We start from the raw sequence: 11,826 nt of genomic DNA on the forward strand, positions 1-11,826 counted from the left end.
TTCGGAAAAAAACATTCGTAAGAACCTCATACGCCAGACGCGGTGAGAATATCACCACGTCATGGGAACTGATCTTGTACATCTTAATGGATTAAGCCCTTAATCCAATAAGTTACACACTCATCTCATCCAGAAAGCTTTCTTACACCCAACAAGTAATAAAAATTGTTGATTTATAGTCATGCATATCAAATGCATATCTTTTCTTTAGCTAGGTCAGAACAATGGTGGAAATGAGCTCAAAATCTCATGCATAGACCAAAACCCAACCAAATCTCATATTTGGAATACTAAGCCTCAAAGGGGCCTGGAGGATCTATCAGGTTGCCAACTTTATGGAATCCATCCATTGAAACTCTCCCAAACATGGAGAAAATGCACAAAAATCCTATATCTGAGCATAACTCATAAAGATTGGAACTTGGGGACTTACAAGATTCCAAAATATGTGCTCCAAGGTGGTGAGGGAACTTGATTGCTAGATCGATGTACCAATAACACCTTTTTTTCAAGGCACCAAAATCACCACTTAAGCTTCAAGAACATAAAAATGGACGATAGGGTTTGCTTGGGATGAAATGGAGGTGATGGAGGTTGAGGGTATGAAAACCTTACCCATCATGTCAGTTAAATAGAGGCACTAATCCCAACAATTAAGGTTTTGCATGCAGTCATCTGCCACATCGTGACCAACACTATTTCACATCGTGACACCCTTAGTGAAGGCGTGTTTCCATCGGGTGCCGGCACGTCGTGGTGTTATCATCACCACATCGTGGCCACCAAAAACCTTATACATTTAATTCCCAAATGCCAAAAGCACAAAAATCGATTATACCTAGAACTTAGTGTTACAGCAACTCGACATTCTTAAATTGTAGCTTTCAAGTTGTCTTGGTTAGCTCTTTATTTTTTTCAACTCTTGCATGGTGTTTTTTTTTTTTTTCATATTTCTATAAATCACTGAGAAATCGTGTATAGGTTATAACAAATAATTAAAAATAAAATCCTATAGAACTTAGGTTGTGAGGATTCTTTTGGTGTATGTGGTGTCCAACTATTTGATCAGCTTTGTCTATGTGGTTTACATCTATAAGTGTGGAGGGTACGGTAGAAAGAAAGAAGGGGAAAAGGGCTCTAACAAGCTAGGGAATTGTCGGAACACCGCCCCATTGTGTGCGGTGCCCTCCAATTTTCTGACCATTTCATGAGTATCTTTCACCCGCTCGTGAATCCATTCTCAAGTGAATCCATTTTCAAAGTGACAGTTGCCTCTTGTAAGAACTATATATATATATATATATATATATATATATATATATATATATATATATATATATATATATATATATATATATATATATATATATATATATATATATATATATATAAATCAAATTCCAAAAAAAAAAGAACCATTCTCTTTTAAAATTCACCCAACAATCCATTCTCAATTTTCAACAAAGAAGCCATGAATTCGTCATAAAGTTCTTCGCCTAAATTATACAAGCATATCACTGGCTTTTTATCACCATCGTCCCATTCTAACGTTTTGAGCCCATTAATTGATTGTAACATGAAATTTATGACAGTAATTGATCAACCCGTGTCATTTCTTCTTCAAGATAATGCAAGTTCAAGTAGCCATGGCAAAGAAGAGCTATAAGGAAAAGGACCACGAAGCTACACATGATCGTATTGTGAACTATTACTTCATTGTGAATCCCATATTTGATATCGAGTATAGAGATCGCAACGGGGGTGGGGAACATAGGGGACGTCAATCCCCATCCCCATCCCCGAATCCTCATTCCAATCCTCATCCCCATCGGGGAATATAAATAAACCTCCATCCCCACTTCCAACGGGAACTGAGGATCCCCAACGGGGAAACGATAATTTCTTTTTCTCTTTTAACATGCAATTTTTTACGTAAGAAAAAATTCTATATTTCAATTTTACTAGCATAAGTTTAAAGATTTTATAAAATATATAAGCACCCATAAATTGCATAAAAAATATAAATAAATTTTCTACCAAATTTAAATACATACATAAAAAATCAAGTAGAAAAAATTATCAGATTGATATTTAAGGTAAAATAGATCAACCAAAGAGAAATATATATATATATATATATATATATATATATATATATATATATATATATATATATATATATATATATATATATATATACGAGTTTAAATTAGATAAAAGAAAAAGCAAAAAGTATAATTCAAACCAAGTAATTACTAATGTGTTACGTTACTTAGATCAAATTTTATATATTAGAAACTATACTATAAATATATGTTCTGTATTATTTTTATATATTAATATATGTTGGGACGGGTCCAGGGTCGGGGATTAAGAGTATCCCCATCCCCACTTTTTTTATTCGAGTATTCCATTTCCCAGTAAACTTGTGGATTTCTTAGTCAAAACGGGTGTGGGTTTCGAGTTTCCCATTGGATATGGAGCTTTTTGTCATCCCTAATTGAGTATTTCAAAATAAGGTTTCAGGTGTCAAGAGAACCATTCACCTGAATAGTTGATATTAACAACCATGGTGATATTAATACAAATAGTGTATGACACTATTCCTTACATGTATGGTAAGTATCAAAATATGTTTGAAAGAACTTCACATGAAATCCTAGAGTTCTTTTTTTAAAATATTATTGAGTTGTATGGAGATGGATATTTACATATATTGGCGGCTTCCTCCGACATACAATATTTGTATGTTGCACATAATCCATGCATGAACTTCCAATGACATACAATGTTTTGAAATCGTGGCGTCGCAATAACTTCGGTTGTGACATGCAAACTTTGGTTTCTATCACTTATCATTCTTTTTTAAATCCAATCTTGTATTTTGTTTTCTAGCATTTTACTTTTTTAATTAATTTAATATATTTATTTTGTTGGAGTTTTTTATTAGTTTTTCTTTATCTTAGTTATTTAATTAAAAATATTTTCTGCAAAATAAGGTAAGTGAAAAATGATCATTTGAGTATGGAAAGAAAAACTGATGTAAAGTCGGCATTACATTTGGGAAGTGAGAGAACCATATCTTGGAAAAAAAAATTATATGATATGATTTCACAAAAAAGTAAATAAATAAATAAAAATCAAATGTTCAAACCTTGAACTTTCATAAAAATATGATACCACATACTGAAAACACTGTAACAAATATTTGAATGATGGACTCTCAACTATACACCTACACGGTGATCAATGCTTTGATTTCTGATTGTGACGATTTCATGGTACATTTTATCTAGTCAATTATATTGTGACAAATGGATATTATAGAAAAAAACATAATGGGTGGAGATGGAGGAATGGTCTTTTTTGTCAAGAGATAGCAAATAACAATCTGCACCTTATGACCTATGCACCCATTCCCCTTTCCTCCCTGTAGGATGTGGACTTATGCAGAGATGCTCTTCACATTCATTCCCCCACTTTTTCCAATGTTATTGCATTGATTCTCATTTGCAAAAATCAATAAATATAAAGTAGTTATATTCTTATCTTAAAAAACTGGTAGTTCCAGTGGCCGATTTTTTTATTTTTATTTTTATTTATTTATTTTTTTAGAACGGCCACAGTGGCCGATTAAATATAAATGATTATAATATGTGTAAACTTTTTAATTGTCATCGTATAATGAGTAAGATGGCAAACGGGCAACAAACTATGCCGCTAAGCATTTTTGAATGGTAAAGCTAATTCTTTTAAAGATTACATCCGAAAATCTAGGGGATATAACCTTACTATGCATGATTCATTGTACTCTTTTAAGAAGCTATACCGCATCCGGTGCGAGGAAACCAAACGTATCAAATGCAAATGGTATGAACACGTGTTGATTTTTCAGGCACGATCTCTCATGTTTGGTGACTTTGCATGTGACTGCTTTTAAAGCAGCATGTCCCGTTGTGAAACCCCCATCCCTCAGGCCCACGAGAGGGGATACCCCTGTAAGATCCACACATGCGTGTTTCCCCCCGACCCATCCAAAAATCAAAATGTCAGCCGGTCTGAGGGTTGACCTTCCTTCCGTAGGGTCAGTCAAGAAATTAACAGGTGCCTCTTTCTTAGCTGAAACCCCGGCACGCTTAAATATGTCAAACAAGACATCCCTAACCATATCGTGCCTGTATTTGAACCCCGGGAGTTCTTTACATTGAACTGCATGTTCCCCAAAAGAGTCCAAACATGCCTTGCGACGCACATGCCATATCTCGTCAGCAGGGAAAATGGGAATCATGAGTCGATATTTGAGAATAGTACGATACTCCACGGGAGACATGTGTTGGCCAGACCCATCTATAGGGATAGCCAGAAGAAAATCTTGAGCATGTGGTGCACGTAAACACTGGAAAACCACTTTCTGTCGAGCCGTCATGTCGAAATGCACTTCCATATCTTGGACAATTTTATGAAAAACGGCACTCGCCAGTGTATTATGGGATTTAGGGGGGGGTGTCTTTAGTAGTAAAATTGTTAAGATCAAAATCTGGAAGCTCGTTGCGAAAGGATGCCAAGGCACAATCATAGTCAGAATCCATACCATGTATACCACTATCCCGGAAGATGTGGTCTTTCAATACCCAAGATTGGACCCTTGAGGCAACAACAGCATAAGAGGTAGCCTCTACCGCCGAGTATAAACTCAAACCCCCAAACCTAATGAGTAAGGAAACAATTCGCCATTGTATGTCACCAAAGAAAGGGCCCTCACAAACCACAATGTCCTCAATCTCCCCGCGCAATCCATTGTCAAAGAATATTGTCGCCTCCTCCATGTGAACGGGTTGGCACGTCCTCAACCCAAAGAAAAGCTTAGCAATGGCGAATTGCTTCCTTACCCAAATTTTTAAGAGATTATAGTAACACAGCCTTTAATTTTGTTTTTAGCAAAACACTACAATTTTTAAGTTGTACAACTATATATTGTTTACAATACATGTTAGAACCATACATGTTCGACAATATGTTTATACGTGCGAACTAACATGTTTTTGATGAATATATCAAATAATGAATAGCACTTTTATATAAAATAAATTAAACTATTTGTGAGAAACAAAATTAAAGCGTATATGTTGAAGTAGCAAATTAGAATACACTATATAAAAATATAAAAATGAAGAGAAAAATGACTTATAAGAGTAATATAGTTTTTGTTTTGTACACTTTTACTCATTATTAATATTATTATTATTTTTATAAAATAAGCCTTTTAACTAATTGCTTTTGTACACATTCACTTCTTATGGCTAACTACTCAGGATAAGTTATCAGTTTGTACATATTTAGTCCTTAATATTTTTTTTGTAAAATAAGTTATTATTGTTTTGGTACATATTCAATCTATATGATGAGTTTCTTTAGATTTTGATCATGTGACATCCTATGTTGGGCAATAATTAATGAAATGTTCTAACACATGGTTGGTCTGAACATTGGAATGACATATTACTTGTCCTAGTTTTGGTAATAGCATTGTACTATTGATATTAGTAACTATGATAATACAATACTAACTATATTTAATACAAATACAAATTTCATTCAATAGCAATACCAATTACATTACGTCAGGTATGAAAAATACATTAGCCATAATGATTCGTTTGTTGGAAATAGTTTTCACATTCATAATCATTGGTTATACTAATAATAATAATAACAAAGTCATTTGGGGTTACATGTGTCACGTCCGCGTTTCCTGTTAGATTAGTCATAGGCTGTAATCATTTTGGTCAATTATTGTAATCTTTATATGAACGAATAAGAAATGACTATTCATATATCTATGCGTTTATGTGTTTTATATGATATTTTATGCAAATTATATAAGTATTCAATAATAAAATAAATAATGTTAAAATACGCATCGAAAATAAAAGATTATTTATGATAAATAATTTTAACCAAGTTATAGTATATGTGACAAAGATTTTGCACATATAAAGAATGCTGAAATCTGACTTGGTATGAAGAAGTTATGCTTCTTTGAAGTTTCACAATTAAACCGACACGACTCTACGTATCGTAAAAAATGAATTTTTGATAAAGTACTTTCTACCCTAAGTGATCTAAACAAAAGTCGTATTAGTCGTTAAGCCAAGAGCGTGCATATAAAGAATGTCTAAATCTGACTTCGTGAGAGGAAGTTATGATTTTTTGAATTTTAGTGTAATAGTGTGAGCACCAAAATTAAAATCTTGATCGATTGATTGTTAAACTAAACAATATAAACGAGAATTGAATATATCATGAATAGGAGTCCGTCGATATAAGCAACATCGAGAACGGCGTCCGTATGTAGGAGTTATGATTTCCGCAACGATTTATAACATCCTAAGCCTATAAAAAATATAAAATTTTGATAGGGTGAAACTAGTTGTTGGGATCTAAAAGAAAGTTGTAGATATCATCAAGAGATTTCTAAGGATATAAAGAACGTTAAAAACGGAGCTCGTATGAGGAATTTACGCCATTTTGAAAATCTAGGAAATTGCATGCATGAAGTGCGCGGTGACGTGGTACCACAAGAGAGCGCCACATGACTTGTTCGGGAGCCGCCCTCCTCCAAGGGGCACGTCGATGTGGCTCCACAAAATCTCAACACATGGCTCCATAGGAATGTGACACATGTCACATTCTAGAAGGAAGTGAGTTGGAGTAACCGGGTCGCGACATGTGGTAGAAGGCCCATGGAGCCAACAACACCCTTAAGCATGGTGCGCCCCTATTAGATACACGACATGCTTTCCAAAACTATATATATATATACATACATATATATATATATATATATATATATATATATATATATATATATATATATATATATATATATATGCCTCATTTCTGTGTAAGCTCCTCACATCCAGCCCCTAGAACTCTTCTCTGTCATTTCTCCCTCTTGTCGACCCCTTTTCCTTGAGTTTTTGGCATGCGGCAAAGCCGTGCGACACCCTTAAGTGCTCAGTTGTAACCTTCAAGTAGAAGTTCCCGATTCAGTATTATGCACGCTTAGTTCCCACTTTTTATCAAGAGCACTATGTAAGTGACCTACACTTACTCTTCTTCCATATAAATTATGGTTATAGTTATAAGTCGTTACTAGGAATTTATAATTAAGATTTATCAGTGATTCAAAGTAGTTATATTGGTTGATATACTTACGAGAGCAGTGACAAGAAGGGTCACATCAGCTTGGTTTTTGGATTTCAGAATGGCTATATGCTGAAATGGTCCTACCTCCCGATTCTCCTACGTGGTTGATCGTTACTTGATAAATGTTGAAGTAGACTTTAGGATTATTGAGGGATTTAAACCCATAGGATAATAGTTCATGAATTGTGAAACTAGACTAAGACATAGCGTTATGTACATCTCGGTCTTTTGGAAAGGTGTTAAGGCAAAGTGCTACCCTAACTCCGAGTCACCTACTTCTGTCAGGTGAGTGCGCAGTGACGATTAAATACATAACTTTAATAAAAGTATTTATATTGTGTGTATTTGTATTTTTTGTATTCCGTGCTATTAATATAAGTAAGATAATATTGCCTATTAGGAACAATAACAGACATATATTGGCTTTAGTATATGTCTGGATTAGTTATATTAGACTTGTAAAAGGTGTTTAGTTCCCAATAAACCGGACATTAGATAGGTTAGAGTGTGAGATCAGATAGCGGATGTCATATTCCTCCTCTTTCTTGGATAACCAGAACGGTGGGTCCAGATCAGACAACCAGTAGGTATGTCTGGGTCATCGATCATAATAGATGACAACATTTGACTATTCTTGGCGGTCTAGTGAATTATGTTGCTAACATGGACTTATAACCCATGGACGTAGATAAAATGAGATACCATTTTTATCAAATCTCTAAACATTGGTTTCCTTACATATGACCTGCACTGGCCAAGGTCCCCCTAGGTGTGTAGTCAAATAGATACTCACACAATTCATCAGGTAAGGTGATTCTTCCAGATAATTGTCGAACTAGGGTCTGTGAGGATCAGTTGGGTTGGGTAGTCAATCTTAGGTCAGATTATATGCACCTATATTATTTGATATGTGCTTTTGCGGTAATGAAATTATCATTCAAATGTTATGTGCTTTAAAATACAAGGTATCTCATCAGGTTTTCCAAGACCTGACCCACTCATTTTTATGTGTCATAGGTACCGAAACCAAGGCTTTTGTAGTCTAGTTACGATGCTGAGAGGAATAAAGAGATGCTTGTAATATGTAGTTTCAGGATCTTTTATATTTTACATTGTAATGTATGTTCGTATGTAAACGGATGACATCCTCGAAGGTTTTAATAAAATAACTTTTGTTATGTTAAAAATGTTTTATATAACTGGTAATTTTCGCATCTTAATTTATAAAGCGTAAAGAAATTGTTTTAAATGGTTCTGAAAAATGAGGGATATCACGACACGCAAGGAATTAGGGAAGACTCTAAACTTTTTTCAGGATGTTATTTTGCCTTGGAAGTCCCAATTCGAGTTGGGAGTAATCACAAAGAATTTCATTGTTTGCTATTGAGATAGATGAAACTGAAAGCAAACACATCTTCTTCTTGGAGCAAACTAGGGCATCACCATTATTTGACCGATTCGTTAATTAGATTATATATATATATATATATATATATATATATATATATATATATATATATATATATATATATAATTGGAAGAGTAGCCATGTATGAGAACACCTCATTAATGATTTCCATATATAGGATACAACGTGAGAAAACCCTAAAAAAACTATGTTACCCTTATAGATCTTTTTCAATATATATATATATATATATATATATATATATATATATATATATATATATACATATATATGGATTATAAAAAGAGACTTTGATGAGAGAACTGTTAATTCATGAATATATACAATAGTGAATATGTCATTGTTAGCGTTACCTAACGGCCACGTTAAATGTAACAAAGACGTTACTGCTTTGGCTGAGACCTCGTCTTGGCCTCATAGAGCCAAAGCCGAAGCGAAAGATCATCTCTCGTCACAAGGGACGAACATCCCATGTGATTCATTCACTCACAACCAATAAGAAAGCAACAAATAGCCCAGGTGACGCCCAGAACTGACGCCACATGGCGGTTAGTTAGCATGAATAGCTCTCCCAGTAAGAGGAAGCCACGTTTCACGCTCACAAGGCATGGTCCCCATGAACCGTTAGTAACATGTATAAAAGAATCTCTTCCGTCTCAAGGGAGGGATCCATCTTATTTCTCACAAAGATTACCCTAAGATTTCTCTCTCAACCTAGACTAACTTGATCGTCGGAGCGACGTCCCGGGAGAACACCCGGTCGTCCTTTAACGGTTCTTTTGTGATTGTGTTCTCAGGCAAGCACCCAAGTCAGATCCATCCTTCAACATCCAGAACATCTGTGAACATGTCACAACATTTGGCGCCATCCGAACTTATCCTCAGAGTGATACAGCTAATAGACGACGCTGGTTCCTTGCATAATGGGGATCTAAGCCCAAGAATATATGGGATGGCAGTAGAAGCTATCTTCAGAAAACACGAGCCACTCCAGGTGCTGATGAAACGGATCCTACCAATTACGATAAGAACAGTAGAACCAGGGCTCCATAGCAATTTTCAGCAATTGTCATCGGATGTCTCATCACCTCAGATGGCGATATCACATCCCAATCTGTTGCAGCTAAATTCGTATGACGACACTCAGGTAGTCACTATCTCTAACTCTCGCAAGAGAAACACACCTCACCATGCAGAAAACAAGATCGAGGCACTCTTGAGAAACCTACTCAACATCAGTTTCTTGAGCAGCGATCCCAGACCATCAAATTGGGATCCACGAGACCCACTCCTCATATCAGGATTTATTCATAACACGAAGGTCCACCGAATATACACTGACAATAGTAGTTGCTCAGATATACTCTATGAGCACTGTTTCTGGAACCTACCTGACACGTGGAAGGAGCGGCTTCAACCCTTAACCAGTGGACCATTAGTAGGATTCACCAGACATAGCTTGTGGGTAATAGGAACTATTCGGTTGCCCATAACGTTGGTCAGCAAAGACGGAAAGGACCAAATCACAAGGACAATTGAGTTCTCTGTGATCCGATACCCAGCAGAACACAACTTTCTACTTGGACAATCATCAATCGCTTTATTGCATCTCGTATCATCGACGATACATGGCATCATTAAATTCAGCACACACCAGGGATAGGTGGTGGTCGCCCGAAACACCAGAGCACAACATTGCCACCAAATCATAGCCGCCCCAAAACTCGTGCGTCCACCAAAGAAGTCCAAGGAGGGATGCTCCACCGAGCAACACCAGATAAACATGGAATATCCAGAGCAGCTCGTGCGAATCGGAGCCCACTTAATAGATGAAACCAAAGCGCGACTGGTGGCGCTCCTGAGGCAATACTCCACAGTCTTCGCCTGCAAGCCAATGGACCTGACAGGCGTCGATCGAAAGATCATAGATGTGACAACCCGAAATTTTCCATCCAGTTCAGTCAAACACTTCATTAAAAGTAAAACTCATTTCTGCTATCTTTTATCACAATTAGGAGTTTATTTGAGCATTCTGAGCCTTGTACACTTAAGGAACAAGTATCAAGGTTTATCGGCTGAAGTTGTAACTCAAAGAAATGACCTTAAACACCCCTGCAAGGAGTTCATGGCCAACACATGGGAGTTTACGGCCGTAAACTCCATGTGGGCCGTAAACTCTTGCTTATATGATGAAGAAGTGGTCATTTGTTCATTCCACCCTTCCATTTGGCCCAAATCCTCTCAAGTATCATCCCGATATTCGTCCTCGATCTTCAAAAATAGTAAGCTTATTGTCTTAACTAGTTGATATCTTGCATGAACTAGTAATCTTACATGATTTCATCTGTGAAATCATTCCATTTTGTAGATCTTCAAGTTTCACCAAGAACACCAAGAACACACACTAGTGTTCTTGGCCAAAACCGACCATTCAAGCTCCTAGATCGTAAGTACTCTTGATCCAAATCATAGTACACTAGGTTTATCATATTTAGACCTTAGAAAACATAAGAAATCATGGGATTCAAGGAGTTTACTGTTGGATTAGTGTCTAAGTCCATAACTATTTTGGTATGTACTTGACCCGATGGTGCATGGTCCTTTTGGGTTGCGTTCACCAAAGCAACTTGATAGGATGAATAATGGAGATAATGGATTAAATATGATTTATTAATATATTATGAGAATAATATATTAAAGGAGAAATCATATTGTTTAATTAATATTAGTCAAGAATTAATAAGAATTAAGTTTGTGACTAGAAGAGATTAATTAAACTTAAGGGACTAGAATTGTAATTATAAGATAATTGAAATTGGGCCATGGATTGCCTTATATTATAAGGTGGGACGAATTCTATGGGGAAATCCATTAGAAATCGTTCCAAGGCCTTTAAGGAAAGAGCCCATGGGTTGCTTAGGGCTTAAGCATCCAAATTAGGGTTTCCTTGTTAGATAACCCTAATAGCCTCACTATTTAAAGAGCCCTTATGCCCCAAAAACGTGGACAAGCTTCCTTCTAGGGTTTCCACATGTTTTGGGCAGCCTCCTTCTCTTCTCCTCTTCATACTCTTGCTCTTGGTGTTTGTGAACCATTAGAGGAGTGACATTTGTGACTCTAAGCTTTCTAAAGTCATTACAAGGAGAATTGTGATTGTTATTGCTACATAACAATCAAGGTAATATCTT

This window comes from Lactuca serriola, chromosome 4 (assembly GCF_051521515.1).
Source record: "Lactuca serriola cultivar US96UC23 chromosome 4, Lser_US96UC23_V15, whole genome shotgun sequence".
Lineage (NCBI taxonomy): Eukaryota > Viridiplantae > Streptophyta > Magnoliopsida > Asterales > Asteraceae > Lactuca > Lactuca serriola.